Genomic DNA, 13,693 nt, shown 5'->3' with positions numbered 1-13,693 from the left:
GGCAGCTGCTGCAGATGTCTCATAAAGAAAAGTCCAAACACTGATGTCAAGCGGTTTACATCCCACTCTAGAACTCACACACACTCGTTCTTCCACCGAACCACAAGGGCCTTCTCTGGCCTCATTTACAATAATACATTATCGCTCAAGCAGATAGAGCTGGGATAAACAGATCATTGGCTGCAGATAAGAAGTTCTCATCAGCAGCCATTTTCACAGATGACTAGTTGATTTTATTGAGTGACTGTGTCAAGCGGGCCGTAGTGGCCAGGCTTTATCTGCTGGAACGAAGAGTTGCCTTTCAAACTAAGGTGTAGAGTTGATCCTTGCTGTGTTTCATTGGCATTGTTTACATAAAATTGTCAGACACAAATTTGATATTTGTGATTTATGAAATGGCATCCCTTAATGTTTTAACCACCAGTGCTCTATTGTTTTCAAGATGTAAAAATTAATGCACAGTAAAACAAGGGTATATTTATTAGGTTCACTTCAAACTAGATATGGCTCAAACAGCTTACATATTGTACCTGGATTAATTTTTTGTAATTCCCTGGACAAGGTGTTTCCTGCAGCCACGCAGAGCTATCAGCTCCGATTAATTTGCCTCGAGGTTTGATTAGAATAAGTGTTGGACCGGCATTGGCTAAATGTCTGTTGCTGGTCATAATCAGGGGTTGGAGAGGAAGACCTGAATGGAGGTCTTGTCCTGCGCCCAGAAGCCCTGGAAAAACTCCATCCATGTTCCACCATCCCTCTCTCATGAGTCAGAAGGTCTGGCCCCGGCCAAAAACAATTACTACCACTCCAAAAATGACAGTTTCAGCTTCATAAACATTGATTGCAAAGAGGGAAAATTAGGCTGTGAATGCAGGCTGCTCTCTCTTTTTCCATCTGTCTTCTCCTGCTTTCCCATTCACTTTACTATCCATTTCATTAGCTTTTTAATGATTCATGGTTTGAGTGTATCTTCAATTAAAGAAACTGAAAACAGTTGGAATATGACATCACATTTTGTAAATGAACAAATCCTGCATGGCTTTTAATCAAAAGGGCTGAGGTTACTCTTCTCTGCTCTCATCTGCTTCCACCTAATTTCAGCCTACAGTAGTGAGGACGTTGTTTATGATGATGAATGTGAAACAGAAACTAATAGGTCACAGGCAATATCAGGTAATAGGTCAGCATCAGTGATTGCACATTGCACACATGTAATTCATTAACCATTTTGTTTAATAATAACATACTTGACTTTTGATTCAAGGTAATAGAACTATTTGTGCCCCTGACATTTTTAGGGTTTTAAATTCCTTCGATTTTCACTCGTAGTCCAATATTTGTCTGCATTTTAGTTCATTTAAATTAAGTCGGACAAATGCTGACTCTGCGTGAGAGCATCGTCATGGGACCCGGATCCTCTTTCTGCCACCTGTGATCGGGGAACCCTGCTCCCTCTGACCATTCCGGAGCCGCAGACACTGCTGCAGATTCTGCTCAGAGAGTTGATTTACAACAAGCCTCTGATGACCTGAATTTGATGGCTTGCCCCTTTTGTCCTGCAGTGAGATGGAAAACTCCGCAGAGCAACATATTTATGATTAAATTGCCTCTCATTACAGTGCAGATCCATAGAGAGGCCTTTTGTCTGCCCACTTTGGCCGCATTAAGCGCGTCGGCCAGACAGTATTGCCAACTGTGGTGTCTGTGCAAAATCATGCATGTGTGAGTGCAAGATGTGTGCAGAACTAGTGGTTTGTGCTTTAATCAGCTGATTAAATGGATGTCAACATGAGTGTTAGTGCAGGACAAGCAGAGGAACGAGCTGCTGATTCCTGCGTGTGTTTTACCCCATCCTGGTCACCGTGACCCTTCTCCTGCTAGGCACGGTGAACAAGTACAAAGTGCTTGGTCTTGGAATGAAATATCTGGCTGCTAGACAATATTTCCCCCTCTTCCACCCTTCTGAGCCACCCCTAACCTAACATGAACACCGACAGGGACTCAAAGAGCTGCATGATTGCACGTCCCAACAATGAGGCCACACAAAACGCACCAACTCAGCAGAACTGGACGTCCGTTTCTCAGGCGCTTAAGCATGCAATTATGTTCCCCTCCACTCCCCACTTCACAATCAGGATGGGGGGAGTACAACGTGGTGTCTGTAGTAGCTGAGTTCCTACAGGGGTGGTGTGCAGACGAGGGTACATTGCTGTCTTGATTGGAGGGATTATCTTTGCATTGGTTGCTGTTGATGAAAAGAGATGAAAGCGCCCACTGGCACGGCTGGATGCACACGTGATTCTGCTTTTCATGTCTGTGACCCTACAATTTCCGACAGTGGCGTTTGCAAATTTGCACCCAAGCCGGTTCGGGGGGAAAAAGAAAAGCAGCAAACGGCCCGCGAGCGCTTCGACGGGTGCCTCGTGAGATCCTGGAATGCGTGCGGACCGGCGAGGTAGAGCCCTCGTGCGTCCACGTACGAATGTGTGTGGACGTTTTGCGGCACGTTATCTGGTGGCGAGACGTCTCGCTGAGAGGCGGGCCGTGCGTCCAAGCGTGCCGCCAGCACACATTCACCATATGGGATCCAGAGGGGCTCGCGGGGCCCGGCCAAGTCAGGCCTACGGACCATTTAGCACACACTGCTCACTCCTTCATGGCTGCACTGCACTTCCTCCAGCACACAAGTCGGACCTGGAAAACTTTACAGACAATCACTGAGACGGGCCCCAAAAGCCACAGAGAACCTAAAGAGATTTACAGTAAAGCTGAACAGTAGTTGACAGCATGTTAGTCAAACTCCCATTTTTGTGTTATGTTGTTTACTTGATACTTTAGGATGAAAGAATGAAGTATGTCCTGTCAAAGTCCATCAAATTTAAATTGGGTTCATCTATTAAAAATGTTTCTCCATGCTTCTCCAGACAGGATTCGGTGTAATGGAGGTGACATGGATGCTTTTCTTAGTTAGATGTGTAATACTGACCTGCAGTCAGTGTCCTGGAGCCTTCCACTCGCTCTTCTTCTACTTCTCTGTTTTCTCTCCTCCCTTCGTCCGTCGCTCCCACTCCCAGTCTGTGTGTGTGGTCTGGAGACACTGTAAAACCCTAAATCACACATGGTGCCACCCAACGCGACGCTCCGGCCTGCTTATCCACAGTATCAGCATGTCAGACCAACCGGGTCAGGGCTGTTCGGGCCTTTGTACTCCCTCCCAGAACCGGCACGAAGAGACAATATCAAACCGCTTTGATATGTGCTAACCGTTAGCGTATGTGCACCCACCCATTGTGAGTCTGGTTCCGTGTCTTCACGTGGTTTGTGGCTGTGGATCGCAGAAGCCTCAGAGTGCTGATACCAACAGTGGATCCCGTACCCCCTAATCAGAACCATCCATCAGCGGAGGCACTGGCGAAGTCTCACAGCTTGACTACTCTTACTTTCACCCGCAGCCACTAGAGGGAATCACTTCAACCAATCCTATTTCACGCGACTCTGCCTTTTCGTCCCTTCTCCCTGCTTGAACACTGAAGACACTCTGTTTGCACATCTTGTCTTTCACCTGGATCTTACAGGTCTGATTAACAACCCAAGCTGTGTCATAATCACACATACCGGCGGCAGAGAGGGATTCATTTCGCTCGGCTCCTGAGGCCCTGGGAACAGCGGAGGCGTTGAAAAATGAAGCCTTGGAGCCCCTGGTCTCGGCCTGGCTGTCTGGGTGGTCTCACAGGAACAAACAGCACGCCAAGTGGCCGTCCTCCCCGCAGTTCACGTCGTCAGCTTCAAACAAACAATCAACAGGACTTGTTGCTGGAGCGCGGGACCCAGTGTGCACCTCTTACTGCGCGCCGGACAGCGTGGGCTAAGAGGAGGTGAACTGTGCAGGGAGCGAAGGAGGGTTATGGAGCAAAAGGGCTCACGGGAGATGAGTGACCACATAAAACAGGGGCAATAAGGAGGAAAAAACAGATATAAATAAAGACAGAGATGCCTGCGCTGCTCTGTGTGTGGTCCGGAGACCTCCGGGCTTGTTCCGGGGCGAGCGCACGAGCACGCCCTTCCTTGGCTCAGAGGCCGACGGGGAGAAAATAAAAGGCGAGAGGAGCGAGAGCCGCCTGCACAAAAGAGGGAATGTTTGCCTTCACGCGCGCATGAGAGGGAACGAGGGGGCTGTTCTGATGTGGAATAAGCAAGCAAACACTGGCATGTTTGGCCCGTGGTGGGGAGATCACTGCACCCTTTTTGTAAACATGTCAGCTCACCCAGCGAACCCTCGCCTCAGCCAGGCCCACAGCCAGTGGGAAAGAAGAAGAAAGCCCCGCTCTGGCACAGGCGAACGCCTATGGAAAGGAAAGCTAGGATATGTTTTATATACTGTGAGATCATATGAACCTTATGGAACTTATAATGATGTGACTCAGTTCTTTGATGCCGTTACATCGAAGGTTTTGCAACAATGTTAGTGATGGTAGCATTCAACTACGTGTTGTGTATGTATGACACAGGTTGGCCTCAGTGGATGGATTGAGCACATTAGTCCGACACGCATGCACATGAACATCTGTAGCCAAACACCGGCTTATGCGCAGGCTGATTATCATAGAATGTATCTCACAGTCACAGCATCTGAAGTCATCAGCTGCAGCTCAGAGCACGCACGATGTCCTCTCCCTGCTAGAAATAATCACCAAGGCTGCAGAACGATGTAAACACGCGTACACACATCTACACACACACATTTTGCTTAAGCTTAAGACCTTACCACAAGACATTATTAGGAAGCTAGCACAAAGTCTGTCTAAAATAATATTTTGTAAATTGTTATAAAGATATTTGTGAAAAAAGGACAACTGGGTGAAGAGAGATGCAGAGAATCAGCAGCATAAGGCTCCATTGATGCCTGTGATGTGACATACACACACACACACACACACACACACACACACACACACACACACACACACACACACACACACACACACACACACACACACACACACACACAGCGATTCCTTCAGGGCCCAATCTTTTCTGCAGTAACCCATGGCGACGTAAAGCCTTCTGAAGAGTCAGTGACTTATGTGCATGGCTGCTGTTGACTCCACTAGCTCCTGAAGCGTTTACGGCTCAGTGCTAACAGTCACCCGTTCATACAGTACACCCGTCCAAACTCACGGCATCACCTGCAACGGCAGCAAACCCTGCTTCATCTTTGCACCACAGACTCTTTGATTGACAGCTAGTGAGGGGAATTGAGAAACTGTTTAAATTTGAAGTTTTTTCTTACAGTAACGCCTCACACAATGTACAAGAACCCATCATGGTCAGATGAATAATGTGAGATTCACACTGCGCTGAGCAGTTTTTACGAGCCGGGTCGTAGCCCTGGGTGCATTCCCAGCCACGGCCAGGGTTAATACAGGTGTGCCTGCATGGGAGCGCTACCTACTGCACGTCTACCCACCCAGATGCATTCACCGTGAACGTCCAGCATGCAGGAATGTTTATGACGCACTGTTAAATATAACGATGGCTTGGTTTGTCTGCATGAGTTAAGGTCTTTCCCATAAAAAGAAGAATAGGAGGCTTCCCCTGCGGCGGTTTGGGGCTCTCTCCTTGCAGCACAATGGCTTTTACACACAGTTGCGCGGGGCTATAACTGCTCTTTGTGTTTATGCTGTGACTCCACGCTGTCTCTAGAAACCCTTCGGACATTTTACTATGGGATGTTTAAACTGATCTACAGCTCTGTTTCATGTGCAGCTCAACGTAGTTAGCTTGTACTTGTCCAATCATTGTCCAATGATTTGACCAAATAATATAGACACTGTGAAAATAACCTGTCACTATACGGTTGCGATCGCCATCAAACATATTTAGCATTTTCTCCAAACTTATTGGATACGATAACAGCCTACTTTCAATATTACGCTACTACTAACTACTGCACCACAGGGGGTGGACACAAACAGAGCCTCAGAGTCTAAAGGAAAACATAAACCTGGTGCAAACACACAAGGCTTGTTTTTCTCTTTGCAGACACTTTTATTACGCGTCGACTGTAAAGTGAACATATAGTAATATGTAATGCAGCGTTTTGACATGGCACATTGCTTTGTGTATTTATGTTGTTGTTCCACAAAATGGCAGCATGTTACATACCATCCATTTTGTTTTTCTCCTGTGACGCGTTGCAGAATGGGGCCTGCCGGGCCCCTCAATCAGAGCCCGGGTTCAGCTCGACCAGAGCCAGATGTGACTCTGGAGATGCTGATTATGTTTGTCTTGTTTACAAACTCGGCTCTGAGCAGATTCCTCATTTTCTGGTCTTTTTTTTTCCATCCCCTCAGATCTATACACACACACTCTGGTTCTGACATGAACTGCAAACAAAGGGCAATTCTAGTCCTGACATATAAAACATTTCACTCAGAGCCACAGTTTATGGCTCAGCGCTGCGGCGGTGATGCTTGTGTGAGGGCGATCGTATGACTTGTTTGCTCAGGAGTAAAAGTACAGCGGAAATCGTTTAGTGGCAGATAAAAGTGGTGATGAACACCATAATATTACCACGTTCAGAGCAAAAGTAGTGGTTTAAACCGATCGCACAGTTATTTATGTTTGTGGTACTTCGCTAATCTTCCACCTTCATATGCCATTTGTTGTGGATTCATAGTGTGTATTTGTTAGCATTTAAATTGCCCAGCTGTGTCATTTTGGTTGCTGTCAACCAATACCTCCACTTTTACTGACAGGAAATGACCTCACACAAAGAGAATGAACCAGACCATCACACAACATCCCCCCGACCTCCACTCAAGTTCAAAGGTCTGTGGAGTCACGGGGGAGTCAGGGTGTAAGGCCGTTGTTGGATCATCTGTCACCGAGGGACGCTTTGAGTGACTCATGTATTAGTTGGAGCATCTCTGTGGTATGTCAGGCATGTGTGAATGTCTATGGGCTCAAATGGTTTGTTTTTTAACTGTGGCGTGTGGATTGTTGCCTTATTTCGCTGCACAATGTGTGTTTTTCTACCAGGTGTGTTGAGCTGCTACTGTGTTTGTCGTTTTTATATACTTTATAGACTTTCTTCCGCCAATGAATGGGTTAAGCATATCTAAGTGTCAGTCTTCTGGGATCCAGGCTCACATTAACACATTATGCACAGTCAGTTCCTTTTGATTTACAATTCATTCCTGACCCTGTCGACAACCAGAAGATCTCGTCTCTTCTTGTTTTGGTGAACCAGAAAATCAGAAAAATTCGTCTTTTCCAAGTAGTTTTACGACAGCGTATTAATGATAACAGCGTTTCATGCCAGAACGTTCAAGACAAAGCATCTGTCTTGGTTGGATTGGACCAGATATCGCTGGGTATTTGTGTCCTTGAAGCCTGTTTACACGTACAGGCTCCACAGAGTCAGGGCGGTTTTGCGTTATGCTGAATTTTCCACTAAAATGTTATGACGTGTGGACAGAGATGAATGCTATGACATCTGTAATTTGGATAAAGTAACTACAGTTGTATTTCTGCATTGCTTTGGGTCAACGCTCTCTGTCATCATGTCACTCTCCACCAATAAATCCAAGAACAGTTTTCATCAGCCATTCCTCCCAATTTCACATTATTTCTTATTTCCATAAGCTCTCTACTTCTTTGCCTAACCTTTCATCTTTAGATCACGTTTATTGTTCTGTCGTTATTTCTCCTGAGCAGACGGTTGTGACAGATATCCCCGGAATCGCACTTTACACTGATGGATTTCTCAGCGTTGCTAAGCAGCATTAGACATCACCTCCTCAGCACAAAGCAAAGCTGGATTCACATCAGCTGTCAGCAGCAGTGCATTCTACAGTATGTATACACAACAGTCCTTGGCAGTCGGTGGAAAGTCAAAGCAACAATTAACACACAGCCAATAAAGGCTCCTCTATTACACTCAGCTGTGTTTACATTCAACCCCTCCAAACGTCAAGCCAGCCTCCGTCTTTGTCCGTGTCCTCGGATGCCGCGCTGTCACCACTTTTAGCCTCCTTTAATCCCGCTCAGTCATGACCACCTGGCTTGAAAGTGTTGCACCTCCCTGTTGCATCTTGCAGAAGAGCAGATAAATCCAGTTGCACATTCAGGCTGGCAGTTTATTATTCGCCAGAAAGAATTTTTGCCTGGACTGCGAGCGGCTTCGAGGCATGCACGCCTGCGCCGTGGCCAATATGCATAAATTAGGCAAGAAGATTGTTAGCAGGCGGCAATTAGGGAACAGGGATTTTAGGCAAAAGACACAGGCATGGGTAATTATGACAGCTATTTTCCCCTGCTCGAGTCAGACCTCACAGTAAGCCAACCGCACATTCGAGCAGAGCCTGAGAGCCCGGAGTTAGCAACACACCAAAAGCAGGTGTGATAATAAAGTGACAGGGATAAAGTGGCGACGCTAATCCTTAAGTGGCAGATGTCCTGCAAACCAACCCCTTCTCGTTCTGCTAATGCCGTCTCTGGAGATGCCCCGGTTTGAGCAGTGTTTGGGCTAATTGGCCACTTAAGCTATGACCTCATGGTTCTGTGGGGAAAACAAGCAGACGACGGCTGTGACAGCGCTCCCACGAGCCAGCGCGGCGCAGATGCAGATGCTGATGCAGATGCAGATGTGCCGCTTTGGCAGCAGGTGCTGTCAACACGCGCGCCGCTGGTCCTCGCCGCAGCATTTCAAATGCTAAACTGTGCGGGCGCGATGTAGACCTCTCGTCTCTGAACTCGGCAAACACGTGCACGTGTTCATAAATAAGAGATTTATGGACGCGCGCTCATCAGAAAGCCGCAGAAACGACTTGGACAAAAGCTGTGGCTGTTGAAATTAACGCTCCCCTGTTGTATCTACATGTGTCAACCAGGGAGCAACAATTCACAAAAAACGACCTGAGTTCCAAGATTTCATGGCCGATGTGTTCCTCATTAGCCTTTTGTCTAAATGCCTGGGGACGGTCAATATAATCCAAATATCCAATGTGGCTGTAATAAAAAGTGACTATTACAAAATATAATGTACCGATTTTAGTTAAATAATATGAGCGTCGTGCAGGGGGTTAATTTTGAGTTGCATTATCTAAACAGACTCTGATGAATGATGCATGTTATTTGACCGGTTCGCTGGTAAACATAAAAGCTCTGTGTTGTTGATGAAGGCCGATGCAGCCTGTTTGCCTCAGTAAACAGAGGTCTGGGCCGCTTATGGGACTCCTACCTTTAAATGTGTCACATTTTCCAGCGGGCCTCCCACAGAGACCCACCTCCGTCCACATGGACGCCAGCAAACCTTCCGCCAAGGTGAATGCGTGCCGTCAACGTGTGCGAAAATGCAGATGTTAGAGCAAATATGTTTGTTTGTGAGTCAGAATTCCCCTTCGTTCTTCATACAGTTTATAAAATGAATTAGTCGTGAAGCCAGCTCCATCTGTTTGACTGTTTTCTCTTCCTATTTTGGTACGGTCTCGCCATCCTTCTTTCTCTTTCCCGTCTTTCTGCGGAGCCACAGCGTTGAGATTGTATTATATTGCTTATTTGTTGAGGCCGTGTGTATACATTCAGAGCAGCACACGTTTCCTGTTAACATTGGAGGCCGAACTCACTTCCAAAAATTACAGCTTCTCAAGCCAGTTCTGCAGAACAGACCTCGGCCTTGTCTAAATATCAGCCAGCTCCAACATTGTCTATCCTAGATCTCAAAGTAAACGCTGTCCAAACAGGGAAGCAGGCTGCTGCACAGATTCCACGTCCAAGTGCTTCAGTGCCCTGATACCAAAATCAGCATTCGCTCGAAACCTACTGTTTCGCCTTTGCAGTCAGACACGTCTTATTCTTATCTAACCCACAATGCACTACTTTTGCGTTTAAGTCATGCATTCGATTGAGCCACGTTCACCGTGTCAAGGGCCACAAGACACAGCTTATACCAAACATGTATTTTAATCAACGTGGGCTGATCTTTTTTTCCACTGGAGAGAACAAACCTGTCAAACATAAGCATTCTTGCGTTGTTCCTCGATGGAGAACGGCGAAATTGCCCTCTTGGATCGTCTCGAAGCGCGCATGCACACAAAGCCAGCCGGAAATTGGAAGAGGAAAACGGAACCCAGGCGTTGCTGCACGCTGTCAAACAGCTCGGTGTGTGATTGAAAACAACCCTGAGCTGGAACATAAACATCCCAGCAGGATCTTGCCTCCAGCCCGGCCTCCGCTATTAGCCACGATGGACCGAGGGGCGTCAGCAACTCCATCAACGAACAGGTTGACTCCATAGAAACGTTTCTATGGTTCTTAATAGCAAAACAATGAAGGGAGCACTAATAGGCTTTTCCCAGTTAATACTGTACAACAGAGGGAACTTAAATAATAACCTTCTAAGACATCTTTGGTCTCATGTTTAAGCTTTTGCCGATGATGCCATTTTATTCTCCTAAGTAATTAGAAACATGTGCAAATGCGGGGACCTGCCACAAAATACTCAAGAAATCCAAATAGTCAGCCAATCAGAGAAGTTCTAAACAAGCCTTCAGCTTAGCTAAACTCCCCAAAACATTTCATTATAGTAACAATCTGTGATCCCACTGAAGAACCTGTGTGACCAAAGCTAAACTCCAGTCAAGAGAGACTAATTGGAAAATGAGCTTAAAATGAATTTATTTGACACAGGATAATTCAGAGAGGCACACGAGGAGTCTCTGGCAATCAGACCTTGTCGTGACATGATCGTTTTCCATGTGTGGTCACGCCATGTGCAGAAAGCGAACAGTCCTCGATGGCGGTGCCCCGCTGGACGGGGATGACGCGGAGACAGGTTGGTTTGGTTCCGTTCGGGGCGGACGTTGATTGTGTCCAACCTCAGAGCTAGGAAGGAAGGAAGGAAGCAGGAGATACCCCCTCAACAAACATACACTTGACTTAACTCACAGCGACTACGCATCTTAGAGGCCTCAGTCAAACACTGACTGGGAGCTGTGCTGTTTGCTCCCAGTATAAAACTAGTAGTACCAGTATAAAGACCAAAACCAGTGGTTACAGCGACCAAGACCTAACTTCATGTTCTGTCATGTGTTATAACACGAGTCCTGTGCAGCCAAGAGCAGACCTGCTCTGTAGGAAGGTCTGCCTGCCAGTCATCATGTGAATCCCTTAGTCCCAGGCCTCCATATTGCTCTGGTTTGGTCAGTGGAATGAGGAAGAGACACAAGGACGTTCTTATTTCATTGGGAGCTTGGGTGCATTTGTTTCCAATCAAGAGGTGTACGTTGTTTGCATTCTATCACTCTCTCTGTCGGCTGCTCTGTCTTTTATGCACTTCACTGAGAGAACATGGAGATGAGAGTGGCTGCCTGATCCCCCCGCATCACTCCTCACCTCATAGTTTCCATCCATACATACACAACTGCTGACTTTCATTAAGATGACAACCAGATTCCAAACAGTGATTAGACCATATTGTTAGAAAAAAAAGGAATCCGAGTTGAAGGTTTATAACGGCTACAAAATTAAAAATCTCCTCATCAAGCCTGACAATAAACCAGCGCTGAAGGAATCTGAGCTTTTCAGGATATTAATGTGTTGGCACATTTCTGCTATGAACTGTAATCCACCTGCAAATCATAAATAGGCATACGCACTAAACAAGGCTTTTCCTGCTGGCCCCTGTCCAGCCACCAGCCTTGAGGCTTGTGAACGGTGCTGCCAGGGGTTAAAGAAGGCGGTTGATGAAGCAATTCTGGGATCTCAGCCCAATTCCTCCAGTTCTATGTGTGCTTCATCTCATTTCCTCCATGTGGATCTAGAAGAGGATGACATAAAAACGTGAGGTACGAACTGATAAAGTGGACGTAACAGCTGTTTGTTGATGTGCAAAGAGTCGCCGAAGGCATGAATTCATCCTTTTCCTACAAATTTCTCACAAATTTATGATTAAAAAAAAAAATCAAACCAGCAATAGTCCTGCTTATTTTATTATTACGAGGTGCATTGCATCCAAAGGAGCAAAGGTGTTGACAACAACAGGACAGATGCGTGCAGGAAATAAACCCACTGCCCTCGCTGCTCACGAGAAAAGGCCGGGAATCCCACCAAAAAAAGGAGCGCTATCACACCGAACGCACACAATTACAGAGCATCATCTGATCCATATTAACACATTATGGTAAATGAAAAGGAGGAAATATGCTCATGTTTGGTCAAGGGTGTTATGGCATTTTATGCGCATACGTATTTCATTAGTTCACACAGATGCTTGCAATATAATCTCCCCGAGCTTTTTACTGGCATATCTTTACAGCCGCTGCACTACAGTATTGGAAGTAGAGGACCATTTTCCACAATGACCCGGGGCACTTTAATGGGCTCCTACAGCGTTACCATCATCAACAGCCTGACTGTCTAGCTCACATGTGACGTCGGGCTTTGGACTCGCGCTCGCTTTAACGGCGTGATCCGCGGAGACGGGCCTGGTTCTGTTCAGGGCATTAGGGGGCATCACAGTCTCACTTTGCTCCACCGTGGGAGCTGGTTTTGACTCACACACAAGCGAATGGTCTCGTTGCTGCTTTGGTCGTCTGCACTAAACCCAGCCATGCGCCATTCAGGAGATTTATCACAGCAGCACATCCCACCACATGGAGCGCTTGTGCTCTCGCTGGTGCAGATAGAACTTCAGACTTGCCGTCAACAAGCGTATATGCAGTTGTTTAAAACTTCATGTCTGTGTGCATTTGAGCAGCCGCTGTCTTTTGCTTTGCATGTGCGTAACTACTGATCAGGTGACAATCCGGGCACTGATGGGCTGATGCTCTGGTCCATCAGCGGATCATTACCTCCAGTTCCTGCTTGAGTCCTTGCCACCACTGCCGTTTTAAAAAGAAGCAGTTAAAGTTGTAGGATGAATGTTTGAGAATGATCTGAAAATCATTTTTATATATATGGAAGCAGTAGTTTTTTAATAAGAATACACAGTGGTGCCTCATTTGAGCCTCCATTATACACGTCAGGACGTTGCAATAAAAGTACAATAATGAGTATTTAGTATTGCTATTTTTTTGCTATATTTTGCCACCCAATAATAATTTATGATAATAGCATTCAGCATATGTAATTATATTTTATAATTTATATCATTATTTAAAATTTACCAAAATTATAAACAACAAAATACAAGAGTTAATGCCACATTTATACTTAATCACAATGCGTTTGTAATTTCCGATCTAATTGTAGCAGTGACACCCAACCGGAGGACCTCCCCTTGAACCGCCGTAATTTGAGGCTCACGCAAGAGGAGTGTTGGGCGAAAACAACACACACGCACACGCACGCACACACGCGCAGAGAAGCGCGCGCGTAGTCCTAACTTTCCTCGCCTTTCCCTCCGACAGCGTGTTCTCGGCCTCGCGCTCCCTCCGTCCACCGACTTCTCCGGAGCGACGCGGAGCACGCGACGCGCCGCGCCGAGCGGGCTCGGCCCTCGACGAGCCTTCCCCCGAGGTCGGAGATGCTCACATGAGGTCCGTCCGCCTGGGTGGTCCCTCCACTTTAGTGAGCTGTTGCTAAGCAGCTAATAATAGTCGTGTTTGCTGAGTAATTTTTGCCCTTCTGGAACCAATCAGATGCAAGAAAGTCCTGGGATCTGACAGCCCCAGAGGCGGGATCTGGACTC

General features: G+C 46.5%; 1 long non-coding RNA gene across 1 annotated transcript; it reads right to left on the bottom strand.

Annotated features, from left to right (window-relative positions):
* Positions 1 to 10,663: 10,663 nt before the first annotated feature.
* LOC129604596 (uncharacterized) lies at positions 10,664 to 13,599 on the bottom strand. Its single transcript, XR_008695624.1, has 2 exons — positions 11,661 to 13,599; positions 10,664 to 10,887 (listed from the first exon to the last, which is right to left on the bottom strand). It is a non-coding gene; the product is annotated as an uncharacterized LOC129604596 (long non-coding RNA).
* Between the last annotated feature and the right edge of the window lie 94 nt (positions 13,600 to 13,693).

Source organism: Betta splendens, chromosome 9 (genome assembly GCF_900634795.4).
Source record: "Betta splendens chromosome 9, fBetSpl5.4, whole genome shotgun sequence".
NCBI lineage: Eukaryota > Metazoa > Chordata > Actinopteri > Anabantiformes > Osphronemidae > Betta > Betta splendens.
Note: the sequence above shows the minus strand (reverse complement) of the source record. Positions and strands in the feature narration are given on the sequence as shown.